The sequence below is a fragment of the Amborella trichopoda genome, chromosome 6 (genome assembly GCF_054954075.1).
Source record: "Amborella trichopoda isolate Santa Cruz 75 chromosome 6, AtrichopodaSantaCruz75HAP2 v2.0, whole genome shotgun sequence".
Lineage (NCBI taxonomy): Eukaryota > Viridiplantae > Streptophyta > Magnoliopsida > Amborellales > Amborellaceae > Amborella > Amborella trichopoda.
The window spans coordinates 47,644,086-47,665,409 of NC_142341.1; the positions used below are offsets into that span (position 1 = coordinate 47,644,086).

Sequence of the window (21,324 nt, forward strand, 5' to 3'; positions counted from 1 at the left end):
GTTAAAAGCACTGCCTATTAATGAAAATGATAAAAATAAAATTAAAATGCTGTTCAACGATGACAATTTTGAAAAAATAAAATTAAAAAACGCCCCCTATTCGGATCTCTCTCTCAAAATGATATACATTCATCTATCTTATCATATCTCTTACATAACAACCCCCCTTCTCGCTCTCGCCAATAAAGAGATTAAAAAATCTCTATCTTAAGCCTCTCTCTCATCAAAAGGGGAGACACCTCTTTTTCTCTTAAGAACTAAGAAGCCTCTCTCTCTCTTCAAACGATATATATATATATATATCTATATATATATATATATATTTTTTTTTTTTTTTTCTCTCTCAATGTTCAAGAAACTTATCTCTTTCTCATTTCAAACGTTAATTGTTGTTTATCTTGTCCTCATCATGTAAATCAAATCAAGATATCAAGAAACAATAAAGGGAACTTCCCTCTTTTATCTCGTCAATCAACTAAACCAAATCTATATATAAGAAAGAAAGGAAACCCCTCTCTTTTCTTTTATCAAGAGAGACGCAGGTGCTACCTTCCTCTTATTACTTTTCTTCCTTTCCTTTTCCTTTTCCTTTCCTTTCCTTTCCTTTTTCAAGTTTAAGACAGTCCTTGTCCATCTTTTCCTTTCCTTTCCTTTTTCAAGTTTAAGACAGTCGTATCGATCCCGTCTCTCTTTGTTTTGTTTCTCTGGCAGCAGCCATGTCATCTTCTTTCTCAAGGCTTCTGCCCAGCCAACATGCGGCCTCGGCTTCGAAAGATATAGGACTCACACTTATTCTGACCTGCCATCCACCATGCGAAAACACTCACCAACTGTGTATGAAACTCGTAATCAGACAAAGAGTCATGGCAGAAACGAGTTTAGGTCTTAACGCCTCGATTCCATTTCCAAAATCCTCAGCCATAAAAGAAACAAGGTGTTCCATCCTTTCTACTGCCCAAAACATGCCAACCCTAGAAGATGCAATCTCCCTGGTGTGCCAAACACTCAACCAAGCGGACCCTACTCTACGTACCATAAGTAATCTCGTAGCATCCGGTATGTTTGGTGCAGCCGAGGCGCTCCGTGCTTCTCCCGATGGGCCCCAAGTAAAATTGACCTTCACTAATTTGTTGATTGTAAATGTCGAAGCCGGTCACTTCGGATCGGAGGTTTTAGAGAGCTATTTCTCTCAAGTTCGAAAGAAGTTAGAGGAGTGTCTTCGACCAAGGGCTTCTTTGGTGGACTCCTTGAAGCTGGTGGGAACGACGGAGAAAAAAGAAAATGCATGTGTTGTGTGCATGTCCGAGCTTAGCAATGGCGCTGGCAATGTGAGGGAAATGCCTTGCCGGCATCAATATCATGAAGAATGCATAAGCAACTGGCTCGAGTACAATCAGTCATGTCCACTGTGTCGACATAGTTTGCGCTCAGACTAACTTTCTATACGGAAAGGACAACACGAATGCATCAAAAATTCTATTATTCTTAATCTTTATTTTATTTTAGTTATTAATTTATTGTAAGAGATAGGACTTCATGTCATTACAAAAAAAAACAGAATTCCAATTGTGTTGATGTATATTCAGGTTGTATAACATCGTCCCTGATCCCAACTATGTGGATGTATATTCAGTTTGTGGTTAAATAAGATTGAGTTCACGTGGTTTTGCCACAATTTTTTCTTCTTTTATTTAAATTGTTTTCGTTTTCTTTGTAAATAAGAATGGTGAGTTTGGGAACCAGTTTCATTTAAAAGAAAAAAATTGGATGCAAATAGTGAATTTTCTGGCAATCACAATATTGTTCTTAGTTATGAGAGAATGTTTTGACAATCACATTCTTCTTGGAGAAATATTTAGTGGCCCTAGGAATATCAAATACATAATCGTGTCATTAAGATCAGCTAAAGTTGCTTAAAATCATGGGGGAAAGTTTTAGTGGTCATGAGGGGGACCAATTTGCACATTGGAACCCACTGCAAAACCAACGTGATAGATGGTCAGTTTGATCTCAAAGATGAAATCATTTTTATTCATCTGATTTTATTTTATTTTAAAAAAAATGATACGGATTTTAGAAATTGTTTAAACCGCTTCCACATGTGATGTTTTGACTTTGCGCCCTCCATCTAATGTATGATCAAGATCAAATTAGACCCACATCAAAAATTTCACTAGAAGATTTTGTTTTGATGCCCAAATATCCTCATCTTGACATCAAGACGCATGGATATGAGAAATAAATGTATTTTAAGTTTTAAAAATAGTGCATCTTGCATTACATTTTTGGACCATCAATGTTTAAGATTTTCAAGTTTTCACAGATATGCTCAATCTACATTATTTTTTAAGCTTTAAATTTTATAATTAAAGATGAAAATATGTTTTAAGGCTATCACTAAGATTTCCAGTATTGAAAGCACATTTCTGACACTATTTGGAAGTGTGCTTTACTTTGTTTATTTAGAACCTTGGCTCCATACAAATCCCACCCATTTGAGATAATTCACAAATTCTATTGAAATAAAAATTTTCTCCTCTCCCAAAACAATGGAAACAAAATGAGGATTGCATGGCAGACCAAATGCCCAATTTGCTCTCGTGAGGCCACTCGTGGAAATATTAAGGAAGGATGTTGGACCAAAATTCAAAGGTGATCCTCGGAATAAGTTCAAAAAGAGTTACTAGTGCACAGCTTGTCCATGGCAAAGGCACAACCAATCTTATTATAAATAATGTTTTAGCTTTTTTTTGTTCTATACAAAATATAAAATTAAAGTAATTGAGAGAAATTTAAGAATTCACTAATAATAGCTCTTTCGTGTGATGATTTAGATTATAAAAAATATATAATTAAAAAATCTAAAAATTAAGGAAGTGTCACATTTTTAAAAAATATCGATAACACCCATAAAATAAGTAAGGGGGATGATTTCATGCAACGGTTGTATAGTAATATAATACAACCATCGTCAAAAACCATATTAGAGACATTTGTATGACACGAATTTTTAAATGTACACTCTTTTCATTCTGAAGAACAACCACAATAAAAAAAAAATTGAAAAAATGCACTAGAAAGGTTTCATTCTAGCCCAATTAATATAAGCCATCCATTTTATTGAGATGGTTAGATATAGGCCTCAAAAGGATTTTTTTATTTCCAAAATTTTTATATAACATTATCATCATTAGATTAATATTGCTAAAAAAAAAAAGTGATTTTGAATTTGTTAAGGCCTAGATCTTGAAATTCATCAAATGGATGGTCGAGATTCATTGTTGGATGGGTACTATTTTTTACCATATCTAAGGTGCAAATTGATTTTTTTTTTTTTGCATGATTGATTATGAGGATGAAGATAATGTGTGTGCAAAAATTTGGAGTCATACAAATGCCAGTTTTCTAGAGGTGTGGTTGCATTATACTACTATACAACCATTGCATTAGATCATTTCTCAATAGAAGTAATCAAACATTAGGTAAAAGATATTCTACTCCATAGGGAGTAACTGTTCATTTACTCCCCCAAGTAAAACCCTATCTAGGATTAATTTTATGACCCCAAATTTTGAGAATATAATCTCTTCAACACAAAGATTAACGTCAATAACTTCTTCTTCTTCTTTTTTCAAATCGCACTCTTTAAGCACATAAAAAAATAAGGGTGCGGTTTGTATAGAGCCGAGGCTCTAAACAATCAAAGTTGAGTTCAACTTCAAATAGTGCCCAGAAATGTGGTTTCAATAATGGAAATCTTTGTGATAGCCTTAAATAATATTTTTATTTTTAATTATTAAATTTAAAGCTTTAAAAATAGTGTAGATCAAGCAGATATATGAAAACTTGAAAATCTTGAAAATTGACGATCCAAACATGCGTTACAAGATGTACTATTTCCAAAACTTGAAATCTATTTTTCTCTCATGTCCATGCATCTTGATGTCGAGATGATCAATTTGAGGATATTTGGGTATCAAAGCAACCTCTTCTAATGAAACTTTGGAGGTGGGCTCTACTTTGATTGTTTAAAGCCTCGGTTCTATATTAACGTTTTCCAAAAAATAATCTCTCAAGATTGAATAGAAACTAGGGTAGAGATCTAAATGTTAGACAACTCAAATTTCAAATTATTTTTTTTTGAGGATAATTATCTTGTGATTCTAAGGTAATTACCAAAAAAATTGAGATTGAAAAATCCTCCCAAGTAAGTCACCGGACCGAAATAGTATAAATAAACTATCTTTTAGAGGGAGCATGGTATAAGTGCTCCCAACAGCAATCAACTCTCCTAAAATACTTAGAACCTCAATCACTTCTATAAACCTTGTTTTAGATCGACCTTAATCCCAATTCTCTGTCCTAGATGGTGGAGAGAGGGAAGTAAAAAGCCGTGGAATTCGAATCACAGGTTAAAAATTAGATAATTTATTTTAAAAAATAAAAATCACATCTAATCCAACCAAAATTGTATTTCTAAACTCATTATTAATTTGCTCTTGTATTGGTATTAGAAGTCCTTAATTATTCTCTCTCAATAGTGTTACAAACATGCCTTATTGTTAAAAAATTCTCATCCTTAAAATGGTTTTGAAACCCAATCCATCGGTCTTGCTCTCTCATCTCTTCCCATTTCTCTCTCTTATTGAACAGTTTCTCTCTTTGCTCTCCCAGCTATCTGTTTATGTGATTGAGTAACCATGTCTTCCTATTTTTGTTTTTCTTTTTTCTGGTCTAAGGCAAAAAAATGTTAAAAACAAAAAAATGAATTAAAAAAATATTTTTAAAATAAATTAAACAAAGCATATCTAAAGTAGTGGTGGGAATCGCTTGGCGGTCTGGGTCCAAGATTTGGACGCGATGTGGGTCGGTCAGGTCCAAGTCCAGGCTGACCTGACCCTAACATATATATATATCTATATTAAACTTTACAATAGCTAAACAATTATATTGAATAGTAATATAAATGAATAATAATAAAGCCACAAACTTTAAAAAGAAATATAATAACGGGCATTATGCATTTCCTCAAGAAAACTCGCTTCGACAAAGTGTCACATGGTTTGTGGACCACGTGGTGCTCAAGAAATGTGTTAGGAGATAGGCTCGTGCAACTAACAATGCGTGCGTATAGCATTGCTCTCATGGAAGCATTATGTACAATAACTCCCTTGGGCAACATAGCTACTTGGGGCTTCGCAGTAGAGAAAGAGGTTTCGTAGTTTTTTGGGTTGTTGATGCTCGCAGTAGAGAGAGGGAGAGAAATAATTTGTAGTAGAGAGAAAGAGAGCATCCTCTCTGGTATTGTCAGGATGCTCTACCAAAAGGGTTTTCAAAGTTTGAAAACGACAACTCTCCAACAACCTTCTATTGCTCACGAATTTATCTGAGCCGTTCGGCTCACAGGTTTTCGATAGGCGAGCTGGCTCATCAAATCCTTTTTCATATATATATATATATATATATAAAAGGTTACAATCTTAAAATGTAGAATTATAGAAGCACCCCAAAAATCTATCGAAAAATGTTGTTTTAATGTTTAAAAACTCTCTCATTGATCATCACAACATCGAGATGCATGAATATGAAAAAAAAAAAAAAATATTGAGTCTCAAAAATACTGCATCTTGCAACACATTATCTAGACCGTCCATTTTTAAGATTTTTATATATTTATAGATCTACTTGATTTTAACCATTTTTGGAATTTAAAATTTCATAATAGATATAAAAATAGATTTTCAGATAATCTTCTTTTTTTTTTACACCAAAATTGCACGTTATGATAAAATTTGGAGGTGCACCTTAATTAGATTGTTTAAGGTTGTAACCTTATAGAAACCGCACCATCTATATATATATATATATATATATATATATATATATATATATATATATATATATATATATATATATATATATATATATATATAGAGAGAGAGAGAGAGAGAGAGAGAGAGGAGTAGAATATCTTCTTTTGTTTGACCAAGGTTCAACAAATTCATTAATACTAAAGGGAAGTTACATCATTAGAAACAATAAAGAAGAGAGTGAAACACCCCTTTTTACCAATGCATCAACGATGTCATTAGCTTCGTGGTAGACATGGGTGAAAGATACAGAAAGACAATCCACAACATCCAAAATTTGCAACCATAGCGATCGCAAATCCCATAGTACCCTCTGCTCCTTTTTGTACCACCGAATAACATTTAGGTAGTTCCCTTCAATTAAACAATTACGTCCTAAATTCTTCCCAATGAATGTTTGGACACCCCTTAACAAAGCAGTGAGTTCCGCACAATTAGCCGTAGCAACACCAATTGGACTTGCATAAGAAAACACAACATATTTCCATAACAATCTCTAATAACTCCTCCAATACCTGCAGGTCCCGGGTTTCCCATAGAGCTGCCATCAAATTTTAACTTAAAACTTCCAAAAGGTGGGGCATGCCATAAACATTTGGGTCTGCTTGGTCTAAAGCCCTAAGAAAAAAATGTTGTACCATGACATCAACCTTAGAGATACCCCACCCATCCTTAGCCACCGTTAAAGAAGACCAGATTGATAACTTGATAAGGTGAATAAGCTTGGCTACCGGCAACCCCACACCCTCAACAATTCGCATATTTCGCTCCTTCCATACTTCCCATAATATCATACCTTTAGCAATCTTCCAAATCGTAGCACCCACCTTGGCAAGGCAGAGGATACTAAATTGTGAAACTAAGCCAATCACTTTCTGAGGCAGCGGAAGAAAAAAATGAACTTCTCCAATAAAGCATTGCCAAATCTGTAAAGTATAGGGACAATAGATTAAGAGATAGTCAATTGATTCACTATCCTGTTTGCAGAACAAATATATATTAGGTAACACTTTCCCGCTTATTTTGCAGGTTATCAATTGTTAATATTTTATCTTGCAAAGCTAGCCAAATGAAAATTTGAACTTTATGTGGTATTGGCCATTTCCATATCTGCACAATTTTGGGTGACGACCATCTCCAACGATCATAAAAGAAAAAGTTATAGCAAGATTTAACCGAGAAAAATACCATCCCTTTCAATTTCCCATATCAAAATATCTTCCGCCTCCTGAAAAATATAAACTTTATCCAAAAGTTCCATCAAAGTACACCATTGGGACAACATGGTATTGTTAAGCCTTTTGTACATAAGAGGTATATCCCACACTAACTGCTGACCTCTACTTTCTACTGCGTCACATATTTTATGATAAGGACATGAAACTACCTTAAAGAGGTCAGGGAAAGTAACCTTCAGCAGGTACTCTCCAAGACACTTATGGTACCAAAACAAGATTTGATTATCACAACCCACATTCCATCTAAAATAGCCCGAGACCTTATTCCTCCAGTTGAAGATAACCCTCCATATAAAAGAGACCTCATTCTTTCTACTACCCCCTATCCACAGATTTTGCCTATCCATCCCATACTTCGTCCTCAACACTTGGGTCCACAGCTGAGTGCTACGCCACCACCATTTATAAAGCAATGCCTGATTGAACCTAGTCACTTTCCGTATACCTAGACCACTTTCACGTTTGAGTGTACACACTGTATCCCACCTTAATAAATGAAATGTCCTACTCTCACTGCTGGAACCCCAAAGGAAATCCCTCATCATCTTTTCTATTCTCTTTGCAATTACAGCTGGCATTTGTATTAAGGGCATTTTATACACCGGCAAATTCACAAGGCACGATCTTAACAGAGTCACATTTCCTCCCAAAGAAAGGTATTTGTGTTTCCATAGATCTTACTTATATTGAATTATCTCAATCACCTTATCCCAAACAACAATAGAGAATTTAGAGTCTGAATCGGAAGCCCTAGATAAGTAATAGGGAAAGAGTCCACTTTGCAATCTATAATCAAAGCCAGCTCAGTCACAACAGAAACACTGCAACTGATTCCTACCATAGAAGACTTGTGGAAATTAACCTTCAGGCCTAAGTAACTTCACAAATCTCTAAGAATCTCGTAACATTTTTGATTTATGAGGGCTCTGCATTAATCTAGAGGAGTAGAATATCCTTCTTGATTTTTTCATTCGTAGCCTGGTTCACATACAGTAGATTGTAATTTATTATAATTTTTGTGAATTGAGGTATTGATTTGTATAGAATGAACCTTAATTTGTATTACTATTGATATATTTCATGAGTTGAGGGACACAAATATGGTGCCAACTAGAGCTGCATTCGTAAGGGTGCTCTCATCATGTGCCCTAGTGCTTTGGAGGAAGGGAAATGGGTTCACTCTAACCAAAAGGCTTCAAATATGGGCTTGAACTTGGAACTGCATTTATACATATGCACACGAATGTGCGTGTATGGAGAGTGCATGTTTTATTTTATGCCACCCAACCCATTGCCAGCCTTAAGGAATTTACACAAGGCATATCCCTGGCAGAAGCAATTTATATTATTATGTAATGGTTGAAGGCGACATATATATATATAGAGGAAAAATCTTCTCAACGTCTATAAGTAGAAATAAACAGTGATTTCGCCTACTTTCATTATTGTCCAAAGTTCATTGCACGGTCACGATTATCCGATAGTGTTTCAATTATTATTTATTTTTACAAATCAGAATGATCTGAAATTTGGAGCATGTGTACATCTTAGTGAGGCGCGCCTAATAAAAATATAAAAAAAATAGTTCGTAAAAAAATTGATCAAAATACCCCAGAAACTTTTCAAGGTTATTTTGGTTAGTTTTTTTATATAAAATATTTTTTTTTATAGTTACCGTAAATTCGCCTATTTTTTATAAACACGTGGTCCAAATTTACAAAAAAATTGATACTTTTTCGTAAATTTTGAGCATGTGTTAATAAGAAACAGACGAATCTACGATAAATATAAAAAAAAATATTTTACATGAAAACAATTGATCAAAATACCCCCAAAATGTTTCGGGGGTATTTTGATCAAATTTATTTTATGAATTATTGTTTTTATAGTTTTATTATGTGCACCTCACTAAGATATACACATGCTCCAAATTTCAGATCATTCCGATTTCTAGAAAAAAAATGAAAAATGAAACACTAATGGACAATCGTGACCGTACGATAACTTTGGACAGGGATGAAGGTAGGCGAAATCACTGATCATTTTCACCTATAGGATGAATTATTGTTTTTATATTTTTATTATATGCACTTCACTAAGATATACACACGCTCCAAATTTTAGATCATTTCGATTTGTAGAAAAAAAATAAAAATGAAACACTAATGGACAATCGTGACCGTACGATAATTTTGGACGGAGATGAAGGTAGGCAAAATCACTTATCATTTTCACCTATAGGCGTTGGAAAGACTTTTCTATATATATATATATATATATAGTTGTGAATGGTAAATTTATTAATTTTGTAGTTTATTTTTAAACAAAAAAAAATTTTGGAAGGCAATTTTGTATATATATATATATATATATATTCTAAATTTATTAAATTCATAGTATTATCTTTTCAAGTTAGTCCTTTGATAGGCCTTTATTAAAAAAAAAACATTCATATAAGGATGCAACCTTATAATGTAGAACTGTGGATGCACCTAAAAAATCATCGGAAAATATAGTTTTAATGCTGAAAAACCCTTTGATTAATCATCTCGACATCGAGATGTATGCCCATGAAAAATAAAAAGATTTTAAGTCTAAAAACAGTGCATTTTATAACAGATTATCTATTTTCAAGATTTTATTTACTTGATTTTAAATATTTTTAAAATTTAAAATTTTATAATTAAATATAAAAATAAATTTTAAAATAATCCTAAAAACATTTTACATCTAAGGATCCATCCGTAGCCAACTGCCCCCACATATTCGATGCAAGTGAAAGTGAAAGTGAAAGGGAAAAGGAAAGTAAAATAACCAACAACCCCGTTTATTCAATGCAAGTGAAAGTAAAATAAATAGAGAGAGGTCTGTCCACTAGTGCTTATTTTATTAGAGGATATCAGGAGTGAGATCACTTCAATCTTTTGAGATCACTTCAATCTTTTGCTTTGAATACAGAGAATCTAGGCTAGGAAAGGTACACCTGTTGCTCCTGTTGGAAAAAGGTTCAGAACTTGTTAGGAATGTGATCCACATGATTCGATTGCCTGTTGTAGCTTTGGAATTAATTTTTAAATTATAAAAAAAAATAGATTAACGTTTTCTAAATTAAAAGAAGTTTATGTAGGATGTAAAATTTAAGTCGCATTTGCAGAAGTCTACCAAAGACGTCGGTTCAATGCTCGAAAGTTTTTCAACTGATCATGTAGAATGCTATTTCCACGAGATTTAAACCTAAAAATTAAGAAATAAGGACGTTTTAGATAAATTTGTCTTTTTTTTCAATGAAAATAAAAAATCTATCTAAGGCTAAAGGGTTTCATCTATATTCATCATCTTCATAGCTTTTATTTAATTAATTGAAGTTGACTACACGAATCTTAGTCTGTCATTTTGTTATATTAAAGGTCATACTCTCAGTGAGGTTATAAGCCTCCATATCTTTCACAACTTCTTCCAACCACTTTTTTTTGGAAAAAAGACTTTTAAGTCATTGTACTTGAACTAACTCATACCTCTTAATAAGTGCAGTATTTGGTTAACGCCACACATGATCAGCCTGCATAAATTTACCATCTTTCACATTATCGCCTATTGATGTCATATCTAAATTCTTCTAAATTGATTCATTCTGAATTCTATTATTTTTTTGCATTGTCACTTATTCATTTGAATATCTTCATCATTGCTACACTCATTACAAGAGTATATTTTTTTTTGTCTGCTCAACATTCTGCTTTATAAAGCAAAGCTGGTCTTACAACTGTCTTATAGAACTTACCTTTTAATATCATTAGTGTGCGATCATATAAAATTTTAGTTGCATATATCATCTTCACCCACCCAACTTTAATTCTATATATGGCATCTTTCTCGATCTCTCTATCTTCCTGGATTATCGACACAAAATATCGAAAATGCGGTCTTTTTTGTACTACCTGACTGTCAATTTTAACTATTTCTTCTCCTCTACTCCTATTATTACCAAACTTGCATTTTAGACTTTTCTTCTGTTTATCTATATAAGACACAATTGGATGATTCATTCTTTGACTGCTCTTTCCCTTTTTTTCCTAGCCGGTCCGCAGTAAATTAAGGAATAGAAAATTCCTATATCTATAAAGGAAAGGTATTACTGTTGGAATAATGCTATTGATTGACATTGACATTTGATACATTGTTGTCGGTAATGGTGGTAACTTAGGTGAAGGTATGAAAAGCGAGGGATTAGAACCATTGGTAAAAGCCTACCTAACAATTCCACTTATATGCCTTGAATCACTCAGTCATCTCTCTTACGAAATCTCATGATTATGGCCCTGAAACCGAACCAAGTGAATAGCAAGTCACTCTTGCAATGCAAGTCTGACCAATCTATTATTAGTAGTAAAATTAAAATATTATAATTCTATTAATAAATTAAAATATTCTAATTATTAGGAGAGAAGTTCTTCCCTTCGAGGTTCAAGGGATAAAAAAACATTTATTTTTTTGGTCCATTTGATCAAAAAATGCATCTTGTTATATTTTGTAGAACACTCATTTTCAAGATTCTCAAGTGTTCTTAGGTCTCCAGAACTACATCATTTTTATAAATTTAAATTTCACAATGAGGGGTAGAAATATATTCTTAAGTCATTGTAAGGTTTTTAGCGTGCTTTACTTTGATGATTTAAGATAGATGCCTCGTATAAACCTCACCCATTTTTTGGAAGAATTGTATACAATATGACCATTTACCTTTGATACAAGGTAGCCACAATTATTTACAACCATCCAATATAAAATTTGATAATTTGGGTGTATCACAAAGTTTAAAAAAATTTCTTTTGAAATTTGAGTTTGTTCAATCGAGTAAAAGTAGCCATCTAATTTTACATCCAATAATCAAAATCAATTGTGACTATTTTTTTATCAAAGATAAATAGTCTCATTATATACTTAACCATTTTTAAATATAAATGTACCTGAAAGTGCTGAAAATTTTGATTAGCAGATCGAATTCACTAAGAGTGGTCTGGATAGTCAAAAGGAGTCAGATATTGTTTTTAGCCCCATTTTCCAGCCTATCTTTTTTATGAACTACACCAACTTATTGTTTTTTCTATCAAGTACGCCAGCTAAGGCATAATCTTCAATATAAAAGAGTACCATGGTTTAAGGAGGGGGAGATCAGCAACCTAAATAAAAGTAAAAAGTTCAAAAAAATGAAAATAAAGTAAAAATAAAATGCAAAGAAGATGGCCATTTGGGTGGGCTGGAAAATCTTTATCTCAAATATAAAATGTGAGAAGATAACATGGTTTTTATCTCGTCTTTTTCTCTCTCTTTATTTGAGTTGAAATTTATAGTCTCTCTCTGTTTTTCATTGTTAGAACTTAGAAGCTTTGCGTCCTAAATGTTTACTTTTCACTAGTGCTAAAAACCAAAACACATCGGTGGGGCGGATTGTCCATGGCCAATTCGAGCCAATCCCTGTTCGGATAAGAGAGATCAGCAATTCAAATCGTTCTAAAATTGTCTAGATTGAAAACAAAGATCTAAAATAATATAATCAAAAAAATTAAAATAGATGCTTGTAGGTTCGAGTTTTAGGGAGTCTCATAAAATATTAGATAATCTTAAAAAAAAAAAAAAAAAAAATTGACAATATAAGTTTTAGAAAAGAGGGATGGGGATAGGACCCATGCAATGTTGGAACCAGTTCAATCCCGATCAATTCTGCATCGACGACTCAAATAAAAAATCACCGTTCTTTTTTGGGTGGTTCAGAAGACAAGCCCCTACATTTTTTTTTTTTTTCAGATAGATTAAGGAGTTTGTATTTTTGAAAATATCAGTAGGTGGCAATAGGATTCATCCACAGCGTGGTACCTAAGTATGGGGTGGAAGCGGTTCAACGAGCTGATTCAACAGTTCTAGCCGGACAAATCCCAATCAAAAAATTATTGAAAAAATAAAAAAAAGATACAAAAAAATATATACTAAAATATAAAAAATGATTAAAACAAAACACATTCAAATGAAATTGAAAATTAATGAAAAGAAGAAGATTTTAAATAATCAATTTGTGTTTATAGGTATTTTAAAAAATTTCTAAAAAACTTGAAAAATATAAAAGTAAGTATTAATGATAAAAACAATTTATAATATTTATAATAATGTAAAGAATATTAAAAAATATATTACAAATGAAATTCCTTATTTTTTAGATTTTATATATATTTTTTTGAATTTTCTTTTTTAAATACCGGTTTATCACTAAAACCACCCGAAACTGGTTACGACCTGGTGGTTACCGGTTAAATCCCGATATTTTTAACAGGGGATACAACCACCACGAACCAGCCACTTTCCTACTCACTGGAAATTAACATCCACATAAGAGAATTTTCAATCAAATAATTATGCATCTGCGAGGGAAATGCGAAATGAAACCATAGCTTCAAATCAAAAGATGGCCTCAATATTTTCATTAAAAACAAAACTCGGTATCTTGTACACGCCTTCCATAATCTTCAAAAACTTAAGAGCAACATGATAACACACAAAACAGAGGGACTTCTTGTGATCATCATACAATAAATCAACAATATTTCTCACAAAACATCTCTCACAAGAATGCAAAAATACACGTCAGATAATTACAATTAAAAAAAAGTCTCATTTACATGAAAACTAGTGAGAACAAAACATAACCCTTGCTTTCTCTCACTAACTTCTATCACTTCCATTCCTGTAAAAAGAAAGAAGAAATTAAAAAAAAAGAAAAAGAAATGAAAGGGACCAAAAACTTGGAGTTCAGTGATTGAGAGGTGAAGTGGGAGAAGGGAAAGTGGAATCAGGGGGTAGACTGAAAGAAGCAGAGGTATTCCAGGCCAATTCCATGGTGGCGACGAGGAGATAGAGAATGAGGACAATGGAAATGGCAAAAGACATCCACCCTGCTGCAATTTCTCCCACGTAAAACTCCATTAACACACCCCCAAATCTCGTCTGCTTTAGAGAGAGAGAGAAGAGATTGGGCTGCTTTTGAGAGAGAGATTTGGATCGAGGGGGAGATGGGGTTCGTAGTCGTCAGCTTTAAGTGCTTAGAGAGAGAGAGAGAGAGTGTGATATGGGACCTGTGATTTAAGACAGACAGATAGAGAGAGAGAGAGAGAGAGAGAGAGAGAGGGAAAGAGATAAAGTTCTTTGAAGGCGGACGACTTTTGTTGAGGGGGAGGACCGGACGTGACGTTTTTGCACTTTTCCTACTTCACTCTGCGGCTAGCTAGCGCTGGCAATGGGGCATGGCATCCGGGCCTTAAAAACTGTTGTGGCTGGGCCACATACTATAGCCCGGGAGCTGGACTAGGGCCGTGCCCGCCCGTTTTGGCCTCAGCCCTCTTTTTTTTATATGTATTTTTTTTTATTTAATTTTTTTCATTTATTTTTTAATTTTTTATTTATTTATTTTAAGCTTTGAGCTAAAGTCAAGGCCCAGCATAGACCTGGCCCATTTTTTTTTGGGGTAATTCAATGGAGACAACGAGACCTTACCTGTTTTTTGAAATCCTCAATGGTTTTTTATTGCGTTAGGTGAAAATGAAACTCTAAATCTTATCTGGGATACAATTGGTGCTACCTCCACGACCCTAACCCTATTATTAAAAGAACAACGAATGTGAGAAAAAAAATGATAAATTTTCAATCCACAAACAATATTAAAAGTAAAAAAAAAAAAAAAAATTTAATTCGCATGCTCCAATAGCATATTGTCTGTTTGCTTCTTTTGGGTAAATTTCAAACTAGGAATATTTCTAGCACTTCAAATTCTGGGGACGTAACTTTTGAGTGCAGCGACCAAACCTCATAAAAAAAATTCCACGTTCCATCTCCTTGGAAAACATAGCATCCCAAAATAATGTCTAACTTTCGCAGAGCAAGATCTGAGTGTTAAGTACTCAATATTTAATTTTCTTTTATTTTAGTTTGAAGATAATTTAATTCTAAGTGTTAACGAACTTAATACCCATTTTTCCGTTTTTTTTTTGTTTCAAGATAATTGCTAGTAATTCTTAGTTGGATCCAAAAATTTAAATTAAAAAAATCCAAAGTAACTCTTTTGATCGAGGGAGTTAATGTGCAGTACACTCCTACGGGGTATGCTATGCTAGCTCAAAAGCAAAAACCCAATGGCATGTGATATGGGATGACAACATATGTGGTCCAAAAAGTGTAAACACAAGGATAAATTATTTTGTAGCGGCCGGACCGCATGTTTACATATGTGGTGTAAAAAGTGTAAAGCATACACTTTAAAATGGATGCAAGCAGGTGTTTCATTTAAAAACACCGGAAATTAAGGGTCCAAATGTTTTTTTATAAGAATTTTTGTTTTTAGTTTTCAAAATTTATTTGTTTTTTCATATTCATGATCTCAATATTGAGATTATATGCCTTTAAAAATTAAGTCCAAAAATCAATCCAAAACATAGATTTATTAATATGCCTGGGCTTGGCTGCATAAAAACTGTGTCCAAACACAAAAGTATCTATCGTTTGTGGAGGAAGTTTAATATTGGTAAAAAAAATAAAACTCTATGATGGAAGAAAACCACGCGTAAATATATAGAAAAGTGATAAAAAAAAATTGCAAAGAAGTTCGAAAATTTTGGCTTTTCTGACAAAGTAAAGTTGTCTCTTTAGAACCATGATTTTTTGGTACAATTTTTTTTTGGTTATAAAAGGTTTCACGTAATCAAAATAAAAAAGATATATGAAAAAAAAACTCTAGTCAAAGTTTGGCAAGAGATTTAGAGCAAAACATTGCTAAGGTTTTTTTTGGATAATTGAGTAGGGCCCTACCTATTTTTCTCTATAAATGAAGGTGCTGAATTTTTGTAAAGTGTCAATAATGATGTTAGTTGGATTGGAAACCACAACTTGATAATTAAGCATTTGAGTGACTACTTCCACCACCCATATCGCCAATGAGAATTGCTAAAACTAACGATCAAACTGGTTTATTTCCAGTTTTATGGGTGTGACCAATCAAATTCTTGTCCGACCTAATCTTCCAATTCTGTTTTAAACATGTTCTAATCCTTGTTTAGGGCTACAAGCACACAAGATTTAACAAAAAGAAAAAATAAATGCAATTGGAGGAATCAAACCCCTACTCCTTTGGAAAGTGAAAATTTGTATGTAATATAAATTTTCGTTGTTTTTTCCTCTTTTTTTTTTCTTTGGTTAGATGGTTGATTCGACAAAATACAGACCACCGATCCAAATTAGAATCGATGGGTGAGCGATCCTATAGAACTCCAAAATTTATGGATGTAACCTCTTATACATGCAACAATACTTAAAAAAACAAAAATAGGGTTGGGGTTGTGGTAGTAACCCTACTTGTGCCCTAGTTTAGGTTTTGGCTTCCATTATCACCTAGCGTATTCAAAAACCACTAACGATTTAGAAAAAAGAGTAGAGGCTCGTCATCCTCACTGAATTACCAAAAAAAAAACAACACTTAAAAAAACAAGAAAAAGAAAGGAAAATAATGTGCTAAGATTGATTGTCCATTGTTAAAACAATGGATCTAACTGATTAGTAACTCATTTTGTTTGTTTTAATAGTACGCGTCATTCAAGTGGATCTAAATATTTTAAATCTAAAAAGTCGTTGAGTAAATTTGTTGCCCAAATAGAGCAAGTATATAATGTGCGTCCGTGAGAGTACACTAAACCTAAATGAGCTTTAATGTTAGACCAAAATTTGAGGTCATGTAAATACTACAAACATAGTTTTCTATAAGTGTCTTTGCATTATACTACGATACAACCGTAGCATTGGTCATTGCTTGTATAAGAATTATTCATAGGGTGTAGTTGGCATACAGATGCATGCGTAACTGTAGAGGTAAGGTGCACCTTTAAATTTTATCATGGTATATAATTTCGACGTAAAATGTTTTTAAGATGATCTCAAAATCTATTTTATATCTAATTATAAAATTTTAAATTTAAAAATGGTTAAAATAAAGTAGATCTATAAACATATGAAAATCTTGAAAATGGACGGCGTAGATCATATGTTGTAAAATGCACTATTTCTGATACTTAAATTTTTTTTATTTTTCATGGTCATACATCTCGATATCGAGATGATCAATCAAACGGTTTTTCAATGTTAAAACTACATTTTCCGATGGATTTTTGAGATGCATCTATAGTTATACATTATAAGGTTGCATCCTAATATAAACTTTTTCCTTGTTCATATAACGTGCCTTGTTTTAATAAAACGAGTAGGGGCCAGATATTCCCACTTATTCACCCAAAAAAACTAGGGGTGAGGTTCGTATAAGGTGTCAACCTTAAACAATTACGGCAAGGTACACCCCCAAATTTCGTTATAAAATGTATTTTAGGCAAGGAAACTCTTATGATCATCTTAAAATGTATTTTTTACCTTTATTATGAAATTGTTCGAAAAATATTGCAAATTTACCAAATCTATGAATACTTAACTATCTTGATTATGGTCGGCCTAGATAATGTGTTATAAGATGTACTATTGTTAGAACTTAAATTTCAATTCTAGTGTTATAAGATGTATTATTATTAATACTTGAAATTCAATTTTTCTTTCATATTTACATGTATCAAAGTGGAGATGATCAATTGGAAAGTTTTTTTGATGATCAAATAACCTTTTCCGGAGAGCTTTGAGGTGCACCTTGATTATACAGTATAAGATTAACACCTTATATAAAAAAATTTCAAAAAAAGAGTGGTTGTTGTGTCCGGGACGTATGCTTCCCACCATCAGACAGCCATAATTATGATGGGAGATCACAAAGAAGGCCCAATAAAATTCAAAAAGAGATAGTAGAAAAAAAATTCAAAATATTATTTTTTTATTTATAAAATTTATTTTTTTGCATATTTCTTATCATTAGGTTTTACTTTATGGATCTATGAATATTTTGATCCAAAATCTATGTTTAACATAAATCTTGGAGGACGAACTCGTATGAAGAGGTGAATCAGCCGACTCACCAAAACTGGATCATTTATTTAAGGAGAAGTGTTTCATGAGTTTGGGGACACATTCATCCCCTTGACAACAAATACCCATCTTTAAGATTGGAGATTATAAAGAAGGCTTGACTTAATTTTCAAAATAGATGGTGTAAAGAATTCAAAACATTATCATTTTTAAATTTTTAAATTTATTTGTTTATTTTTACATATTCATGATCCTCGTGTTTTAGATTATGGATCCGTAAAAATTTGGATCCAAACTCTATGTTTAACATGGAACTTGAAGGGGGGAGATAAAAATAGGTTAGCCAGCTCGCTCACCAAAACTGGATCCTTTATTTAATATTATTATGCCCCTTCTTATACAACTAACACTTTTCCTTAAAGAAAAGATCCACTTTTGGTGTGTCGTCACCTGTTCATGTGCGTCCTCCCTCCAAGATTCATGTTGAACATGGATTTTGGATCCCCATGACCCATCTCACCCTCTCTCCTCTTGAACACTCTACCAATCTTAAACGTGGGTGTTGTCTTTCTTGAATTTCATTATCTACACCGACTGCCTTATTAAGAAGCTCTTGAGCCGCCTTCAAATATTTTGATCCTGTAAAAAACCAGTGTAAATTCAATGGAACACAGTCCACGGTCCCATATTTTAAGCTCTAAGAAACTCCCTAATTGTAATCTAGAGTGGGCTAGTATTGGCCTGAGATTGATCAATTGCTTGGATAAAGGTGAGTTCATTGCTTGAATGCCAAACCATTGCTTCTATCGGTGATGGATTGAAGTTCGGGGGGCGAGCAAATCAGAGCTTATGTCAAGTGAGTTTAGTAGTTTAAGTTAGGACTTGGCGTTGAGTTTCTAAAGCTTGCAGATGGTTTCTTGTGAAATGTGGGGGTTGTTGGTTTAAGTTTTTAGAGAGATTGGCACTAAATATTAATGGGTTTTGATTAACAGTATATGACCATCATGTTTCAGAGATTTGCAATGGGTTAGCCTCAGCATAGCTAACATATCCAGTGTTATGGCTTATGAAATATAGGGTTTGAAGATTATCAGTCTGTATCTCAATTCTGGTAGTAGGCATCGGTTGTTGATCTCTCTCTCACACACATTTCAATGAGAGAGTAGAGGACAATTCTACAGTCCTGCTTCATTCTCCGATGACAAACTCGTCTTCCTCAGAGCCATTTGCTTCAATGCCAGACCTCCCATATCTCCCTCTTCTAGAGAGATGCACATACATGAAGCATCTCAAGCAAATTCACGCTCACACCATTATAACAGGCTTTGCCCGCTTTTCTTTTGTAATTAGCAGAATAATGGCTTTCTGTGCAGTGTCGGATATGGGTGATGTAGGCTTTGCGAGGCTTATTTTCGATCAAATTGAGAAGCCCACCATCTTTAATTGGAACACCATGATCAGAGGCTACTCAAAAAGTAACAATCCTAAAATGGGTGTTCATTTCTATCTTCAAATGCTATCAGAAGGAGTTCTCCCCAACAAACATACCTTCCCTTTTGTGATTAGAGCTTGCACTGGTTTGGGATCTCTTTTTCTTGGTAAATCCATCCATATCCATATTGTGAAGCATGGTTTTGAAAGTGATTTATATGTGAATAGTGCTCTCATCAAGCTCTACTCTTCTTGTGGAGACATTGAATATGCTCGCCAGGTCTTCGATAGAATGTCCTTTAGGAATCTAGTGATTTACTCGAGCCTTGTTAGTGGGTATTGTGCTTGTGGGCATGTGGATGAAGCGCGAGAAGTTTTCAATGAAATGAGCGAGAGAAATGAGGTGGTTTGGAGCGCTATGATTTCGGGTTATGCCCAAAATGGATGCTTTCAAGAGGCTATTGATCTGTTTCATGAATTGAGGGAGACTGATATGGTGCCAACCAGAGCCACATTAGTAAGTGTGCTTTCATCATGTGCTGGCATTGGTGCTTTGGAGGAAGGGAAATGGGTTCACTCTTACGTGGACCGAAAGGGCTTCGGTTACGGGCTTGAACTTGGAACTGCTCTTGTAGATATGTACACGAAATGCGGATGTATTGAGAGTGCGTGTTTTGTTTTTGATGGGATGCATAAGAAAGATGTGTTGGCATGGAGTGCTATGATAGGGGGATTGGCTGCACATGGGCTTAGCATGCATGCCTTCGAGCTTTTTGCAAACATGGAGAGAAGTGGTGTGAAACCAAATGAAGTGACCTTTATTGGTATTCTTGGTGCTTGTAATCACAGTGGCTTGGTTGAACAAGGATGGTACTACTTTGATTTGATGAGAAGAGTCTACAAAATTTCACCCACAATTGAACACTACGGATGCATGATCGATCTCTTGGGTAGAGCAGGCCAATTCATCGATGCTGAGGAACTAATAGAAAGTATGCCCATGAAGCCTGATGGTGTGATATGGGGAGCTCTACTTGGTGCATGTATGATTCATGGAAACTCAGAGTTGGGTGAAAGGGTCGGGAAACACCTTATCGAACTGGAGCCAAAGCATAGCGGTAGGTATGTGCTATTGGGCAATTTATATGCTGCTGAGGGAAAGTGGGAGGGTGTGGTGGATATGAGGAAGATGATGAGGAAGAGAGGTGTAACAATCATTCCTGGCCATAGCTTCATTGAGATTTGTGGGATTGCCCATAGGTTTCTAGTGGATGATAAATCTCATCCTCAATCCAATGAGATTTACCAAATGTTGGATCAATTGACCAAAGAACTAATTTCACCAAGGTTTGAAAATCATAATGCACTAAGGATACATGAATCTCTTTCTATTTAGTTTCTTTTATATCCAGTAAACAATTACAAGTGAATTCATGAATTATTATATGATTAAGACTGACTGGATCATATTTATTTTGGACAAAAATTCAACCATATCAAAAAAGAAAAGAAAATAGAAGAGTATTATCAACTAAAGATTCATTACTTTGACAGATATATAAAGACCTATTGTCCTTTTGTATATTGAATAAAGTAATTTCCAAGATAATTTTAAAAAGGAAAATCAACAGTCTAACCTAACTGTACCTTCTCTAATTTGAATGACCATTTGGTCGACATAAATGTTTACCATAGCAGTAGTATGTATGATAAAAATTGGCCTATTTCCTTTTGAACATTATTTGCAGCAAAAAAACTGCACCACGAGAAAGGGCAACTTTTTTTAATAA

At 33.7% G+C, this 21,324-nt stretch overlaps 1 pseudogene across 1 annotated transcript; it reads left to right on the plus strand.

Moving 5' to 3' along the window:
- Positions 1–18,531: 18,531 nt before the first annotated feature.
- On the plus strand, positions 18,532–20,987 carry LOC105421253 (pentatricopeptide repeat-containing protein At5g66520 pseudogene; annotated as a pseudogene). The gene has a single exon (XR_016056986.1). The product of XR_016056986.1 is annotated as a pentatricopeptide repeat-containing protein At5g66520 pseudogene (transcript).
- The last annotated feature ends 337 nt before the right edge of the window (positions 20,988–21,324 follow it).